The sequence below is a fragment of the Podarcis vaucheri genome, assembly GCF_965113315.1.
Source record: "Podarcis vaucheri genome assembly, chromosome: 6".
Taxonomy (NCBI): Eukaryota; Metazoa; Chordata; class Lepidosauria; order Squamata; family Lacertidae; genus Podarcis; species Podarcis vaucheri.
Window position 1 is genome coordinate 22,234,591 of NC_138764.1, and position 17,889 is coordinate 22,252,479.

General features: G+C 42.8%; 1 long non-coding RNA gene across 1 annotated transcript; it reads left to right on the forward strand.

Annotated features, from left to right (window-relative positions):
* Window positions 1-3,325: 3,325 nt before the first annotated feature.
* On the forward strand, window positions 3,326-13,215 carry LOC309533921. Its single transcript, XR_014220532.1, has 3 exons — window positions 3,326-3,435; window positions 9,264-9,414; window positions 13,132-13,215. It is a non-coding gene; the product is annotated as an uncharacterized lncRNA (long non-coding RNA).
* Window positions 13,216-17,889: the final 4,674 nt, after the last annotated feature.

Here is a 17,889-nt window from a genome sequence, read left to right on the forward strand (position 1 = left end):
AATGGAGCAATTTTAATTCTTAAATAATATTTCTTAAGCTTTTCCAGACATTAAAAATTACAAAATTATAAATAAGAAAATAAAAATACATAGCAATATTAAAAGAGAGGAAAAATATATATATACAAAAATAGACAATAAAGAAGAGAATTAATAAAAAAGAGAAAAACAGTCCATATTTTCATGTCATATCTTTCATTTACTTATTTCCTGACCTCCTCACACCCCCCTTTTCTGTATTCCAGTTCACATAGTTAGTTCAGCAAATCCTTACCCTCTATCATTTATCTTTACTTATTATCTTAACCTTTTATAACTATATATTTCCAACCATTGTCAATCCACATTTACATATTCTTATTCGTCTTTTTACCAATACCGCTTATTTTCAGTCCAACATCACTTCAACATTCATTAATTTAACAGTATTTCTGCAGATAATCTTTAAATTTCTTCCAGTCTTCTTCCACCGCCTCCTCTCCCTGATCTCAGATTCTGCCAGTCATTTCTGCCAGGAATGGAGCAATTTTAACCTGGTTTGGGGCTAAGAAACAAGATCATTGTTTTAGGCTTCTCAGCTTAGATTTCCACCACCCCTTCACCCTTATGTAATATAACCTGCTCTTTATTTGACTCCTAAGCCAGGCTGAGCTAAGTCAAGGTTTGGCTTAGCATGTTGTCCAAACTCAAGCTCATGGTTAATATCTGTCCTTGCTAACCATGAGCTGCATCCAAGGTTTGTTCTTAAGCGCAAACTCAGGTTAGGATGAGATACTAAGCCAATTGTTGGATTAGCTCAGCATGTCACAGGAGTGCAAAAGATCAGGAGTGCAGTACAGTCTCAGCAAACCATTGTTTGAGTACATCTGGACTAGGCCAATATGAATATAGTTTTTACTGTTCTCCCTTAACTGTTTATGGACTTGGAGCCCTGGGAGGGGATCGGGGAGGGGAAGGAAATGTGGTTTGTGTGAAGGAGTGCAGAGGTGGGGGGGCAGCAGGAGGAGGCAGGCTCCATGCAAGGCAGTGGAGAAGCAGGGGAAGGAGGGAGGGGGGCTGGGGGCAGCAGTTGCAGAGTGTAGCCTCGAGCGCGGGGATATTTCGAGGTAGAGCGGACAGGGGAGGGGTGGTAGAGTCACGTTTATTATGTGCAGAGCTTGGGATGCAAGCACACATCAAGCAGCCGAGGAGGTGGTGTGTTGCGGAGCCAGCAGAGAGAGCTCCGGACTGCGGTCAAGCATCTGGAGTCTTCCCACCTCCAACGGGCGCTGGAGGTGCACAGGCACCAAACCCCCACTCCGTCTCGCTTACCTCCCTGCTCTCCCCTCCCTGGACTCTCCCCCTGGCGCCCTGTACTGCTTGGTGCCCTGGCTCGCCGTGCCACTACGCCCAATGGTAAAGACATCCCTGGTTACCTGGAACAAGCAGACAGACTCCACAAGGAAGAACAGCATGCCCATTCCTCAGGAACATCAAGTGCTTCCCAGCAGACCCCTGGACTGGAGCTGTTCCTTACTTTGTGGAGTGAAAAGCTAGCCCAAGCAGTTGGACACACTTCAGGTCTGCCACAGCAGAGCTGAGTCTTCTTCTCCCCACCCATTTTGGACTGGGAGTAGAGACAAGGTCTGAAGGACACCAAGTCAGGAAAGCATCTTTGCCACCACAGGGTCAGCTCTGTCCCACCAATAGTGCCTCACCAATGCGCCTTGCCTTTTGCAGCCACAATGGAGTCAGAGACCCTGTGTAGACAAGCTCTCTCCCCTTAGGCAGTGAGTCATGTCAGTTCCTTATTCAACTTGAATAAAATATGGTGAGGGCTCAGATAAGCCCTGCCCCACATAGAGAGTTTGGATATTTGATATCCCGCTTTATCACTACCCTAAGGAGTCTCAAAGCGGCTAACAATCTCCTTTCCCTTCCTCCCCCACAACAAACACTCTGTGAGGTGAGTGAGGCTGAGAGACTTCAGAGAAGTGTGACTAGCCCAAGGTCACCCAGCAGCTGCATGTGGAGGAGCGGAGACGCGAACCAGGTTCCCCAGATTACGAGTCTATCGCTGTTAACCACTACACCACACTGCCCCCCCATTTAATGGGAATTCCCATCAACTTTGTGGGGACCCGGCCCCCTCAAATATTTTATTGTGGGGGCCAAATCCCCTACAACCTCTAGGAGTTGGCTCCTATGGTCCCTTGCTTGGAGGACATCTCTTCTTCTGAACTTTATGTGCCTAGGAGAGGGAGTCCATATAAAGTTCCTGCCATGAGCCAGAAATGGAATATACCAGGAAAATCATTTTATGTTTTTTAAAAAAATGATATTTATTAAAAAATTTCAGACAATAAAAAGTTACAAAATTAAAAATAGAAAATAAGAAAAACGTAACAATAATAAAAAACAAAGAAATACAAAAATACAAAGACAAAATACATAAAGAGTAAAAAAGAAAACAAGGTTAACAAGAAATCAATATTTTCATGTCTTATATTTCATTTACTTATTTCCTGACCTCCTCACACCCCCCTTTTTTGTATTCCAGTTCACATAGTTAATTCAGCAAATCCTTACCCTCTATCATTTATCTTTACTTATTATCTTAACCTATTATAACTATATATTTCCAGCCATTGTCAATCCGTATTTACATATTCTTGTTAATCTTTTTACCAATACCACTTATTTTCAATCCAACATCCCTTCAACATTCATTAATTTTACAGTATTTCTGCAAGTAGTCTTTAAATTTCTTCCAGTCTTCTTCCACCACCTCTTCTCCCTGATCTCGGGTTCTGCCAGTCATTTCTGCCAGTTCCATGTAGTCCATCACCTTCATCTGCCATTCTTCCAGTGTGGGTAAATCTTGTGTCTTCCAATACTTTGCAATCAATATTCTTGCTGCTGTTGTTGCATACATAAAAAAAGTTCTGTCCTTCTTTGGCACCAATTGGCCAACTATGCCCAAGAGGAAGGCCTCTGGTTTCTTCAGGAAGGTATATTTAAGTACCTTTTTCATTTCATTATAGATAATCTCCCAGAAAGCCTTAATCTTTGGGCACGTCCACCAAAGGTGTATACCAGGAAAATCATTGTAAAAGGGCTATCCCAATGGCATGCCGAGAAGAGAAGATATAAGAAATGTAATATGAGTAAGTCACTGCCATACAATCTGCTGTGGCAGAGTCATGGGACACAAAAGCATTGGTCTCACCCTCTTTCTGAATTACATCATAATGAGGAATTATCTGGCTCTAGAGCCTTTTTCAAAGAAGGAAAATGAAGTGACCTCATAGTCACCATCACTTTCTGTCTCTTGGCAACGGGGGGGGGGGGAGAGCGCACTCCTTTCTCACAGGTCTGGCACTGACTCAGAATCTGACTAGACCTCTTTCCCTGAGCAGGGAGAGCTATCAGAAGAGGAAAGTAGAAAGGTCACAGGTCAAGAAAGGTTTTTCTCTCCCTATTTATTTCTTCCTCGAGGTTCTCAGGGTTCTAGAAGTGCAGGAACAATATGAGGGTGCTGGCAGATGAGGGACATCTCAAGAGGCCAACCAGGGCCATCTTACTCATAGGTGCTAGGGGTGCGGGGCACCCGGCTGCAGGGCTCTCAGGGGCAACAGGCTGAGAGTCCGGGGCTGAGATTTGGAGTTCAGGGATTGGGAAGAGCAGACAGCTGCTGCCAAGTGGAACAGAGCCTGCCGGAGCGCTGCAGCCCTTCTGCTCCAACCACCTGCGTGCCTGGGATTGGCAGGCCAAGAGGCCCGCCAATGCATGCTGCCCACACGAGCCTCAGACTCGACTGTTGTGCTGGGCTCTGCTTGGCCTAATCCCCAGCGCCCTGGCCTTGCTCTGCTGCCGCCTCGGGCTCCTCTGTTGCTGCTGAGGCAGCCAGCCAGGCCAGCTCTTCTGTGCACTTTGGGCAACTGGGGGGGGTGCCGGGTGGAACTTTGCACCCTGGCAGAGCCTAGGACTTGCTGATCAGAAGGTCGGCGGTTCGAATCCCCGCGACGGGGTGAGCTCCCATTGCTTGGTCCCTGCTCCTGCCAACCTAGCAATTCAAAAGCACATCAAAGTGCAAGTAGATAAATAGGTACCGCTCCGGAAGGTAAATGGCATTTCCGTGCGCTGCTCTGGTTTGCCAGAAGTGGCTTAGTCATGCTGGCCACATGACTTGGAAGCTGTACGCCGGCTCCCTCGGCCAATAAAGCGAGACGAGCACCGCAAACCTAGAGTCGGCCATGACTGGACCTAATGGTCAGGGGTCCCTTTACCTTTTACTGCATATGCTTAAGATGGCCCTGAGGCCAATGCTGCTTTTCCCTGGGGGAATTTGACATTTTCTCTCATTCTCCCCCCTGCAGTACTTGACAGAGTAATCCAAAAGGAACAGGGCACATCTGTCAGAAGTTGAGCACCTTATTGTATCACCTCCGTATTTTACGCTGTGAACCAAGAATGGGGGTGTGGGGGGGAGTCAGCTGGCAGTTTGCACCAGTGGGATGCTTCGTTTGGTAGATGAATTAATCAGCAACAAAGTCATTCCCAGGGTTAGGGAAATAGTCTAGAAAATGTGTAGGTATTATTTGTTCTAATGGGTAATGAATCAAACGGCAAAGCCTCCCCTGCTTAAAAATGGTTTCACTTGTTGCCTTGCTAAAAAGTAAAAATATAGATTGGGGGTTTTTTTTTGGGGGGGGGAGTGATGGTCTGAGTCATTGTTACTCACCTCACACGTAGGTGCTCTGCCACTTAACCCAATGCAAGGAGCCAGTAAATGTCCAAAAGTTCAACGTGCTTTGTAGTGGAGGCAACCAAGGATGGGGAGGAGATATCTGCTTGGTGGCAGTGGCAAGAATTGTTGTTTAGTTGTTGTTGTTGTTGCCTTCCTTTCCCCTCATGGTTCAAGCTGCAGCCTATGCTGTCACACCATGCCATCCCTTTATCCAGTGTGGTGTAGTGGTTAGGAGCAGTAGACTCGTAATCTGGGGAACCGGGTTCGTGTCTCCGCTCCTCCACATGCAGCTGCTGGTTGACCTTGGGCTACTCACACTTCTCTGAAGTCTCTCAGTCCCACTTACCTCACAGAGTGTTTGTTGTGGGGGAGGAAGGGAAAGGAGAATGTTAGCCGCTTTGAGACTCCTTTGGGTAGTGATAAAGCGGGATATCAAATCCAAACTCTTCTTTCTGTTGAAACATACTGAATAAGTATGGCTGGCCATTTGAAATGATAGCAGAGGAGCTTCCCAACAGGTGAGGCATTGTAGCAAACCAGACGTCATACTATTTTCACACAAGGGCATGCTATCTATCCATTGTTTTCCTGTGTGCATTGCAGGGGGGGGGATGTGTTCATGATTGAGCTGCAAACCAGCTCCGAGTTGGTTTTGTCTTTGCCTTTGTAACACAACCACCTGCAGACATACCACAGGATCATACGCCCACTAGGAGTTGAATTAGTTTCTCCATGAGAGTTGTCACAGCTGGAACCAAACTGAAGTGAAAGAAAGCCTCTGCCTGGCGCAGAAAGAAAAACTTCCTAAATAAATAACAGTAGGATTTAGGTGCTACCTCAAGGGACAGATGCGAAGGAACAAATAAGTCAACATTCTGTTTTAGATGCTTGGTAATAGGTCACTTCCCTGCTGCTCAGCTTATTGTAAACACTTCACATATCAGATGATGTATTCCCTCCGTGATTCTCTTGGAGCTGGTTTTGATCCTCTTTGAGTCACTAAGCAATAGCACATCTGTAGCAGGCAAAGGCCTCCCCAAAGCAATTGCTCTTACTGCAGCATGAAGCTGATATGACTTTGCTAAACTCAAAAAGCCTTTTTGAGATTAGAATGAAGGTGGGTGCTGTCTACACACACATAACCGGATAAGACTTACTGTGGTAGGAAAGCTTCAAACAAGCTGAAACAAATTTTGAATTTTTGGACAGACTGGTTTGATGAGCTCAAGCCACTTGTATTATTTCATATTTTAGCAGCATCAAGGAGGCTCTCCCATCTTTGATAGTTTTATGGGGTTCATTTTAATTAATTTATGTTTTCTTCTTCTTGCTTCGTTCTCAAATGACTGCTCTTGCCTTCCTCCTATGGTCAATATATGCATCCCCACTGCTGAGGCAATGAGGAGGCAATCCTTCTCTTCTCAACTCAACTTTGCACAACACAGACTAGAAATGTTATTTTTGAGGCCTTCCGATTGCCAAAAGAAATGGACAGTTTTCACTGGGGAAAGGGGGGAAGGATGTTTACAAGAAGTATCCCGTCTGTCACTTACAAAATCTATTTGTAACTAGCATGTCATTTGGGTAGTTCACATCTTTTTGAAATGTTGCTACAACAATTAAAAACTAAAAAACAGATATGCTTACTCCAGAACAATGTTTCTTCATACACTCTTTAGCACATCCTCATTCTTTTAACAATTTTTGGTCCGATAGTCCCCTTATGAATGCTGTGAGTCTTGCCAGATTAATATATTCACAAAATTTAATTTGCCATTATTTCATTGATAGAATTTTTATCCCTTTCCAATTTATTGCTATAAGCATCCTGGTAGCTGTTGTCGCACAGAGGAATACTTTCCTTTGATTGTCAGAAATATTGTTTGTGATTATATCTAAAAGGAATGCCTCCTGTTTTTTTACTAAAAGATATTTCAAACATCTTTTTGATTTCTTTATATATTTCATTCCAAAATTGTTTAATAGGTCAGCATTCCCACCACATGTGAAACATTGTTCCTATTTCTTTCTTGCATCTCCAACAGGTATTTGATTTTAATTTGTAAATTTTAGCCAATTTTTCCAGAGTTAAGTATCATTGGTACACCATTTTCATCAAATTTTCTCTGATTGTGCAACATGCCATAAATTTAAAATCACATTAAATATCGGTATGTAATGAATGATGCTTTGCAGGCTTAAAGAAAGAGAAAAATGGTGTAAAAAGCATAAAGATAGAACTAATCTACATTAGACACAACAACTTAGAAAAAGTAAAAATTTTGAGGTCTTAGAACAGAGGAAGTCAATATGTGTATATGTATGTAATGACTAGATTAGAATGATGATATAGTTTTATTTGTAGATGTGTATTTTTTGTTCTTTTTTGTTCTTTTTTCTTTTCTTTTCTTTTTCTTGTTTGTACTGTTTTATTTGGGATTCAATGTTTGCAATTTTTGTTGTAATTTTGCATTGAAAATAATAAAACACAAAAAACATAAAAACTAAAAAATCAGTTAAAACAGATTATAATCTCAGGATTGAAACTTGTTCATGTCTTATCCACATATAGGGCAACTGAGTGTTGACTGGGGTGGGTGGCTTTGATGCCATGTTTTTAGGTCCACGCCTGGTGCCAGCTCCACTTCCTGTGTGGATTCCACTATGCATTGTCCACACTTGCCTATAAGGAAACTTCAGTCTGTGATCTCCGGCTCCTGTGCTGGATAGTCAAATGATGGGTGACACCTAAAGTGATTGGTGTCCCAATCATGTGGGATCAACACATGAGCAGAAGCTCATACCACATTTTCCCCTCTTACACACAGCTGTGCACAATCTGCATTTGTTCTAGGTAGAGGTAAAGGGATCCCTGACCATTAGGTCCAGTCATGGCCGACTCTGGGGTTGCAGCGCTCATCTCGCTTTATTGGCTGAGGGAGCCGGCGTACAGCTTCCAGGTGACATGGCCAGCATGACTAAGCCGCTTCTGGCGAACCAGAGCAGCGCACGGAAACGCTGTTTACCTTCCTGCCGGAGCGGTACCTATTTATCTACTTGCACTTTGATGTGCTTTTGAACTGCTAGGTTGGCAGGAGCAGGGACTGAGCAACAGGAGCTCACCCCATCGCGGGGACTCAAACCACTGACCGTCTGATCGGCAAGTCCTAGGCTCTGTGGTTTAACCCACAGCACCACCCGCGGAAGTAGTAAAAAAGAAAGATAAAGGTTAAGTTAAGTCAAAGGTGACTTTGGGGTTGCAGCACTCCTCTCACTTTTAGGCTGAGGGAGCTGGTGTTTGTCCACAGACAGCTTTCCAGGTCATGTGGCCAGCATGACTGAACCACTTCTGGCACAATAGAACAAACATTGTGATGGAAACCAGAGTGCAGTGGTACCTATTTATCTACTTGTACCGGCATGCTTTCAAACTGCTAGGTTGGCAGGAGCTGGGACAGAGCAATGGGAGCTCAACCTGTTACGGGGATTCGAACCACTGACCTTCTGATCAGCAAGCCCAAGTGGCTCAGTGGCTTAGACCACAGCACCACCCGCACCCCTTTTACTTGTAGAACAATACATTTACAGCATAGGGTGCGTCAGTTCAAAGAGGAATAAAACTAAAATCAAAGTCCTTTGGCCCTAACCAGTATGGACAATGGTTAGAGAAGATGGGATTTGTAGTCCAGCGGTATCTAAACAGCACTACATTGTCTATCTTTGCTACAGGCTAATGGCACAGAGTGCTGGCCTAGGACTGTGGAGATCTGGTCTCAAATTCTGACTCAGACATAAAACTTTCTGGGTCATCATAGTCTCTCAGCCTAACCTACTGCACAAGGTTTCTGTGAAACAACCATGTATTCTGCCCTGAGCTGCTTGGAAGGAGGCAAGAGAGAAATTCAACAAACACCAGTTTGCTGTCATGGCTTCCTCAAACTATCCTGTGAATTGTTGTATGAAGCAGGCGCTATGAAAATGCTGACAGAAATATAATTTTGCAGTTTGCTGGGGAAAGAGAAACAACTGCAAAAGTAACTTCTGGTGTACGTAATTGGTATGTTCACAGTAAACGAAGTTTTTAAAATATACTAGCATCACAATGCAATATGATCTGGGACTTTGTTTTGATCCCAGTGGTTTCATTTAGCTTGAATGCTTGCAGAATTTGAAAATAAACTCTCCCTCTCTTGTCAGTGGCATTCTAAGGACTTTGACATTTAGTCAAGGTGACCACAAGTAGCTAACTTTTTCTCTCTCTCTTCATTTAACAAAATCGATAATGCAAATCGCAATGTCTTAGAAATACCAGGGCGAGGGTCAGCTTTATAGAAAATTCACTTTAACTTGCATCATTGCATCTTATTACAGAGAGAGGGTAGGGAGAAGTCACTGGTTTAATTAATGCCTATGCTATGTGGTGCTGAAGGGACAGCTTATACAGGCAGCCTGCCAGTGGGGGCTTTTATTTTGCTTCGTTAATAAAGGGGAACAAATGGTCTAATTTGAAGCTTGCCTACTTGTCTTTTGTTAGGTGCCAAGCTGTCAATGCGAACACATGCAAGCATGGAAAGGGATTTTGACGCTCAGCAGCTACATCATGCTTCGGTGGTCATAACTGATAACTTGGTTGTAGTGCAGAACAAGTCCAGTTATTTTACATATAACACACATCAAAGCCCAGGGTAAGTGCGGGGGTTTTTTTTTTGGGGGGGGGTGTTCTTCCTTCCTTCTTCTCTTGTTCTTCTCATTCCAGCCTGGATATAAGATTCAGAAATTAATTCAGAAAAGCAACAATGCAAGGAAGCAGAGCAGAAAAAAGCCCACCTGAGTCTTTGGGATGGGTGATGCATTTAAATGTGCATAAACACATTCCTGCAGGGCAAATGTAGCCCCTCTGAGATCAACCCCTGCAAAACTCTGAGCTGATTCCTCTTCAAGGAGAAATGAAAGCAGTGGGGATTTTCAGGAAGAGGTATCAATGGACAGGAAGGCATAGAGGATGAACAGTATATTGGCCCAGGAACAGACACCAACAATGGGAAACATTTTAATAAAAATTCAGAGGAGCCTCTAAAACCTTCTGCCACAACTGAAACAGCAGGCCTAAGAAACTGCCCAGGTCAGGTAGCCCTCAAACTACCAGGTCCTTATCACTAAAGGAGTATCAACCAATTACAAACTCTGCCATTACAGGGGAGAGAAGAAGAGGATAGGGAGTCTCACCAATGCATCACCTCTTCCCCATGTTCCTGCCATTTCAGCAGTTTTAGAACCACGAGGCCGTTAGTGTTCTGGGACAGCCCTTGTGACTCACAAAATTGAAAGGAAATTCTAAACTGCCATGTGAGTCTGTCAGAAAAACAGAATCCTGTTTCATGAGAGAAATTGGAGGCTACGTTTTTGGCCCAGCGCAACACCCAATATCACCATTGCCATACAATCAGTGAGAAGGAGGGGGGAAATGCCTTGATGCAATGAAAGCCATACTGGGCTTAGTGGGGGGTGGTTGGTTGATTTTTATTATTATTATTAGTAGTAGTAGTAGTAGTAGTACTAGTAGTAGTATACCGCCGTATACCCACAGGTCTCAGGGCAGTTAAAACATAAAATCACAATATAAAAACACAAAATGCATAATAATAAATAAATAAAATGGAAACCAAAAACAACCAAGTAACCTCCCGCGCCTCCAACACCTTTTAAAATGGCACTAGGTGTCAATCAGCCAAAGACCTGGTTAAAGAGGAACACCTTTGCCAGGTGCCTAATGTCAGGAGCTCGTCCTACACTCGAGTAGGACCCTGGTAGAGACACATACATGACTGGCATGTTCTCTCCCTCCTGGTCGTTTGTTTGGGAGCTTCAAAAGCTTTCTTCTGTCCGAACATCACAGTGACCGATGCCAACAGACACCGGCACACTTAGGGATCCGCAGAGTCTGCACAGTTCGTGTGACAGATCTCAGGAACTCAGCATTTTGGCTAATCTACTTTATTTACATATAAATACACACGGAGCACTGCAACATGGCTCCCTCTCTCTCTAGCATAAAACAGCAAAGAGAAAGAACAAAGGACAATAGTCCCACTTCATGGAACACAGTAACACAAACATCCTGTCTCCATCACTTCCCACTGTGTGGAGTCAAAACATATACTGTCATGTGATAGACAACAATCCCATGACTGCAATCATGGAGCAGGAATTCTAACAACTAAATGTGTATAATGAAGGCTTCAGCTGAACCTCCCTAAAAGGAGCTGGTAGCAACCTGACTTCCTGAATTATGATCAGAAGCGCTTCCTTAGCCAAACCCACAGGCTTCACACTTTAAGCCATTAGGTTATATAACTAAACTAAATGACAGCATTCATTTTCATGTCCCCTTCATACTGGGGGAATCTCACCCCCCCTTCCCCATTTTTCAGATGATATATATCCATAGGGAAGTGTGTTATATGGATTTTGTGTTAAGTCGTTTTCTATTCCGCCATCAATCCTCAAAATTATAGTCACACTGACTTTGCCTCAACTGCGTATTCCCCGATGTTCCCTTCATCTGATGCATTTTAAAAGAATAAAGTCTTGTTCATTTTGTGTGAGAGAGGGAGAGGTGGAACAAAAAGGAAAACAACTTCATGTGAACAGTGTTGTTCTACTTGACCTTCAGTTTCCAATAATAGTTCGTAATACAAAGTATTTCCTCAGAACAGCTGTTGTGGATATGCTTCTGTGCCTCCCCGGGTTTAATGGCTTTTTAATAGGTAGAATTGTTTGAAGCATTCTGCCGTTGAAAAATATTTCTCACTTCTTAAATAAAGGAGAGTGTCTTATTGACTTTTAAAGATTTACACTATTTTTATGCATTGGAGCTGTTCTCACCTAATTCCTTTCCCACTTCTTCACTTCTGGAACAGCTAAGTAGACCTGCAAGCAGCAATCCTATGCAGACTTCCTTGGAGTAAGTCTGATTCCATTTTTACCTCGTTGGGATCAGGCTGTTAGGGTACATTCACACAGAACGTGTTGTTTAATGGAAGGCAGGAAAATCAAGTGTGGGAATTTGCAAGTGTGAATGAGAAACATCACCTTGAATCAGTTCAAAAGCTTTGTACTTGTCAGATTATTGGTGGTGCAGCAAGCATGAGGGCCCTCCTCAACCGTTATACTACTGAGGAAATTTTTGTGACCGGCTTTTGGACTTGCTCAATGTTCTAGAACAGCTGTGTCTGTATTCTTTATTACACTTATTAGTTGCTTGTCACCTGAAGGTCTCCTCGTGACTTATGGCAAAGAACAATATACAGTACATAATAGGTAAAGGTAAAGGACCCCTGGATGGTTAAGTCCAGTCAAAGGCGACTATGGGGTTGCGGCGCTCATCTCGCTTTCAGGCTGAGGGAGCTGGTGTTTGTCCACAGACAGCTTTCTGGGTCATGTGGCCAGCATGAGTAAACCACTTCTGGTGCAATGGGACACCGTGATGGAAACCAGAGTGCACAGAAACACCGTTTACCTTCCTGCTGCAGCGGTACCTATTTATCTACTTGTGCTGGTGTGCTTTCAAACTGCTAGGTTGGCAGGAGCTGGGACAGAGCAACGGGGGCTCACCCCGTTGCAGGGATTCGAACCACCAACCTTCTAATTGGCAAGCCCAAGAGGCTCAGTGGTTTAGACCACAGCCCCACCTACGTTATGTACCTTTAGTACATAATACCATAGGGGGAAAAGAAGGGAAACCATATAATACATTAATATTTCATATAAGCTAACATCCTGGGGGGGGGGGGACGGACAACACACATACCAGCCATATAAATGCTAGTGAGCAACATTAACAAAATCTCACACACACCCCATGAAAAAAATCACTCACATTGAACAAACATTTTCCCCCATTTAACCTGCCCATCCCATTCAGAAGTCTGGTGTCAAGGCCAGCTCTTACAAATCAGTGGAAGGTGAATTGGCAAAGATTGACTCAATCCCTCTTCCGCTCCTTTGGATCAAAAAGCCTTCTGTCCACAAAGGGGCACCAATTGTGTGCTCTGTTTGCAACACAGTTCCAACACTTATTTTAAGTTCTTTTATTTTATATCCCTGGAGTCCAAGATCACTGCTCAAGTCTTTGCTAGGGATAGGAAAGGAAGAAGCACTCATTGTCTGCACTTTTTGCAGCTGACTGATCCAGTTTGACAGTTCCAAACTTGCTTGCAGATTGGAACTCAGCGCCTGATCAGATTTCACACATCTCGGGGATTTGCAAAGTAGTGTGCACAAAAATGTGCATTTTATGGTTAAAATGTGTATCTTCTGGGGAAATGCACTGCAAAGCACTGAAAAAAAAATAGGATTAGTCTCAATAATTTTATATATTATTACTGCTTGTGTATTTTTAGAAACCGCCCTGGGAGCACAATGGCATGATGGATGTTCTACAGATTGGAAGAATAAACAAACAAATCTGCTTTATATTTTGGAAATTTGTTGTTATTAAGATATGATTACTAAATATTGCATGAAAGTTCCTGAGCAGATTTTCATCTATGTTTGAATAAAATTGGATGCTATTTTGCATCAAGATGGTGGACTAAATTTTCCAGAGCTGCAAATTTTTTTTTTTTTTTTGTTTCTTAGAATTCCCAAGCAAAGATGAGTATGAGGCTGTTAATAAATAAATAACAGGAGATGAAAAACATTTCATCCACCAATTTGAGACATACCAGACAAAAGAGAATCAGTTTCCTTCCAACTGAACAGTTTCTGGAGGTGGAATAGAAGCAACGCAACAGCTGACTTATCCCAGGAGCAGGACAAACATTTTATAAAGGTACAAAACACAAAGTTGAGTCTCACATCATCATTGTCAAGATGACTGGAAAATTAGTAGTCTGAACCAAACCAAAATGCTAATTTTCATCTGCTTTAGAAAGATTAATTTTTGTGTGAGAGAAAGCTATGGAAGAATGCTTTGCTTAAACACATTCACCCATTTTTCCCTACCGAAAACTAAACAAATATCAAAAATCCATAGCTGTGCTTTCAAATAGATTCTGTAATAAAGTTGAATCAATACTACACATGGCTAGGAAATATAACCAAATAACAATGACAAACATGCAATTTCTAATCCTATTTAAACACACTTTGAATTACTAATCTGTTACAAGTTATAGTATGTAATAGTCTAAGCAAGGGAAAGGTGAAATTTTTCTCCTTAAGTGATGGAGATTTTACTCCTGTATCCCTAAAATTCAAGGGAAGGCTTTCCCGAGATACAGTAAAACCCTGTTATATTACTAATGCTTAGGCTTTCCTTCCATGTAAATTATTTCTCAAAGAGCTAACAAATAAAAAATTAGTGAGACTTAACACCATGTTGCTGTGTATCCGCATCTTTAAGATGAGTTCTCCAATTTTACAGGAGTCTTGTAAACTGTTCAGGCCTCTTTGGATGGAAGGGATTGCAGGATGAAGGATGAAGGATAAAGGTAATCAATTCCTCCCCCCACCCCCGAGGGCTGTCTGATCATTTTGTAGCTACATAGCCAAGGGACCTGAGCAGGGTACCCCTAGAACCAGGCAAAGGGCCTTCTCGGTAGTGGCCCCCTCCCATCAGATGTCAATGACATAAACAACTATTTGATATTTAGAAGACACCTGAAGGCAGCCCTGTTTAGGGAAGTTTTTAATGTGTGATGTTTTATTCTGTTATTAATCTGTTGGCAGCCACCCAGAGTGGCTGGGGAAAACCAGCCGAATGGGTGGGGTATAAATAGTAAATTGTTGTTCTTCTTGTTGTTGTTGTTAGCTGATGATGTGTTTGCCCCCATTTATGGGCGGGGGTGAATTTGTCACACCCCTCCTCGCCTAGAAAAAAAGTAAAGGCAGTATTTTTCTATGGGAGAATGTTATGGCCTGAGGGCAATTTTGCTCAATGGGGAAAGGTGGTGATAGACTATTTAAATCTGTTCTGCCCTGCATTCTCCCTTCTTAATCAGCAACAACCCTCTCGTCCTTTTTCAGTGTGGGCCTGCAAGCTAGTCTTCTGCTTTCTAGGGGCTGAGTAGATATATTTTTGGGAGACTCTAATTTGCTCTGGGTCTTCTCTTTTTCACCTACTCCACACTGTTGAGTGATGTTGTCTGTTGGAGTGATGTTCCTTCACTTTGGGTAATTGGCATATAGTCTGGACAGGTGAGAAGATTTCAGAAAGGATGGCAGTGTTGGGTTGTGGGCATCTTTTATTCACTGTTGTCAGGCATGGCCTGTGGGTACTGGGGACCTTTTGACCTGATGGGCACATTGGAGTGAACTTTGGTCAACAAGGCTATATGAATAAATGAGTAAATTAAGATACTTTGGAGTGTGCAGAATATATATATAATTTTGCAGATTCCAAATTGCTCTTTAACATGGAACATCACCACAAGAGAATAATCATGGAAGCCATCGAGATAGAGAAACACCCTCACAACATGAACAAGCGTGACGACACGTCCCGCCTGCCAGACATCTGGAAATTAGCCCTCCCCACAAAAACCGACACCAGAACCAGAGGCACACAGAACGCCGTCACCAATCAACCACACCAGACCCAAACCCAGACCCTCTCCACAGACATATTACAAACTCCATCCAGTAGCCAAACTATAGTGGCACCTCCGGATGCTGCATCCCCCTGCAATCCCTACACAGATCTGGCTGGCACAAGGCACAAAATCACAGCTCGCCCCTATACACGAAGCCAAGCCAGAGCACAACTAAATGCAGCACAGCCATCTTCTCAGAAAAACTCTTCACAAGCTCAAGAGGTCAAGACACGAAAGCTTTAGCAACTAATCTACACTTAATGACCCACCCAGTGGTATTCAGAATATCACTCATGAAATCACTCAAGATATCCCTCAAGTAATTAAGGAACAAAAGAAGAAAAGGCACACTAATCTAGGAACTTCCTCTCTGCCCAGAACGTTGGAGGCTATACACCACACCCCTCAACAGTATTTATAGGAACTCAAACACCAGATTCTGCTCTGTTCCAGTAACAAGAAGCCGAAAGCACCAGCCTGAAGATGACGAGTGAGACCTCGTCGAAACGTCGCCCAGACACCCCGACTCTTACACGGGAAGACACCCGAAGACACCAAAACCTGCATATATATATATACACACACACACACACACACACACACACTGTATTTTTTGCACCATAACACTCATTTTTTTCCTCCTAGAAAGTAAGGGGAAATGTCTGTGCGTGTTATGGAGCGAATGCCTACGGGTGGCGGGGGGGATCTGCTGCAGTCGTGAGCAGAGGATCCATGGTTCCCCTTCCTTCCTCCTCCGTGGCTCGCTTTGAAACAGCAAAGCGGGAGAAGAGCCGCTGAGTGGGGAGGAGAGAGGGACAGAAAGACTGCTTGCTTTAAAGGAGCAAAGCGGGAGAGGAGAGGAGCCGCTTACACGAGTGTAAGCGGCTCCTGTCCGGTTGGCTCCTTTAAAGCAAGCAGGCTCTCTGTCCCTCTCTCCTCCCCACTCAGCTTGCTAAATAGCAGCAAAGTTTTTCAGCTCGCTAAGCCGGGGATGAGCGGGGAGGAGGGAGAAAAGCAGAGCCTGCTTGCTTTAAAGGAGCAAAGTGGGAGAGGAGAGGAGCCTTCTCCTCTTATACACCTCTTCTTCATTATTAGCAGCATCCTTCTCCACACACCCCACACATGCTCCTTGTCCCTTGAGTGCTTTTCCTTCCCTCCCCACTTAAAACGTGGTTACAAAGCACGGATCCACATGGATCCTCAGGATTTTTGACCTGGGTCACCCCAAATTCACCATCAGATCACATAGCATGTCCATGGCTACATCTTGCACCAAAAAATCCATGCCTGGGGCCCCAGTAGTGCAAAAACGTGGTTACAAAGCATGGATCCACATGGATCCTCAGGATTTTTGCATTGAGCTACTCCAAACTCACTGTCAGATCACATGTCTGTGGCCACAGCATGAACCACAAAAATCATACATCCACTGTTTTGTTTACAATATTTTTTTTCTTGTTTTCCTCCTCTAAAAACTACATGCGTGTTATAGTCTGGTGCGTGTTATAGAGCGAAAAATACGGTATATAGGAACAGCAGAAAGAGGAGGAAGGAAGTCAAGTTTTGATATGTTAAAATGATTGTAAAATTAATGAAATGTATAAAATTGAAAATCGTAAATAATAAAAAAGGAATGTCCTCCTGGGCATTTTGGTCCTCCAGGAAAAAAGCCACAAGTGGGGTGCCGCAGGGTTATGTCCTGGGCACATTGCTGTTCAATGGCTTTACAAATGACTTGGATGAAGGAGCTGAGGGGATGCTCATCAAATTTTCAGATGACACCAAACTCTGCATATCCAAATTAACTTTATTTGCTCATTTACTCAGCTACTTTAAATATAAAACTGCAGGTTATTACAATAATCCTGCCAATCTTCTTATCTGTTTACAGTTTATTTCTAAATATTCAACCATTTGCATACATGAACAATTTTCTATACAATTTAGGTAGTTCTGGCCCTATAATTCCTAAAAGAAAACCTTCTGGGTTTTTTAAAAATAAAAGTTACCGTATGTTGTGCATCCTTTTCAATTCATTATATATCATTTCCCAGTAAGCTTAACTTTACTGCAAGACCACCACATATGATAAAAAGAACCTTCGTTCTCTTTACACTTCCAACACTTATTTGATTCTGATTTATACATTTTTGCCATTTACTCAGTGTTAGGTACCATTGATATAACATTTTCATATAATTTTCTTTCATGCTGTAAGTTTTATATCCATATTCCACAATCGTCCCCATGCTCCCATATCTATATTATAACCAGTATCTATTGCCCAATGTATCATTGAGGATTTTACTTGCTCATTCTTGGTCTCCCATTCCAATAATATCTTATACATTTTAGACAGCACTTTTACATTACATTCCAACAGATCTCCTTCCAGTTGTGATATTTGTTCCCCAAACCCTCATATCATATCTTTCTTAAATATTTGGTTCAAATGATGATATGGTATCCATGTTGTAAAATTGCCTAATAATTCCTTAAATTCTTTTAATTGATACTTTCCTCTCTCATTTTAATAAGAAATATCTAAAAAGTTTGTTATCTTGA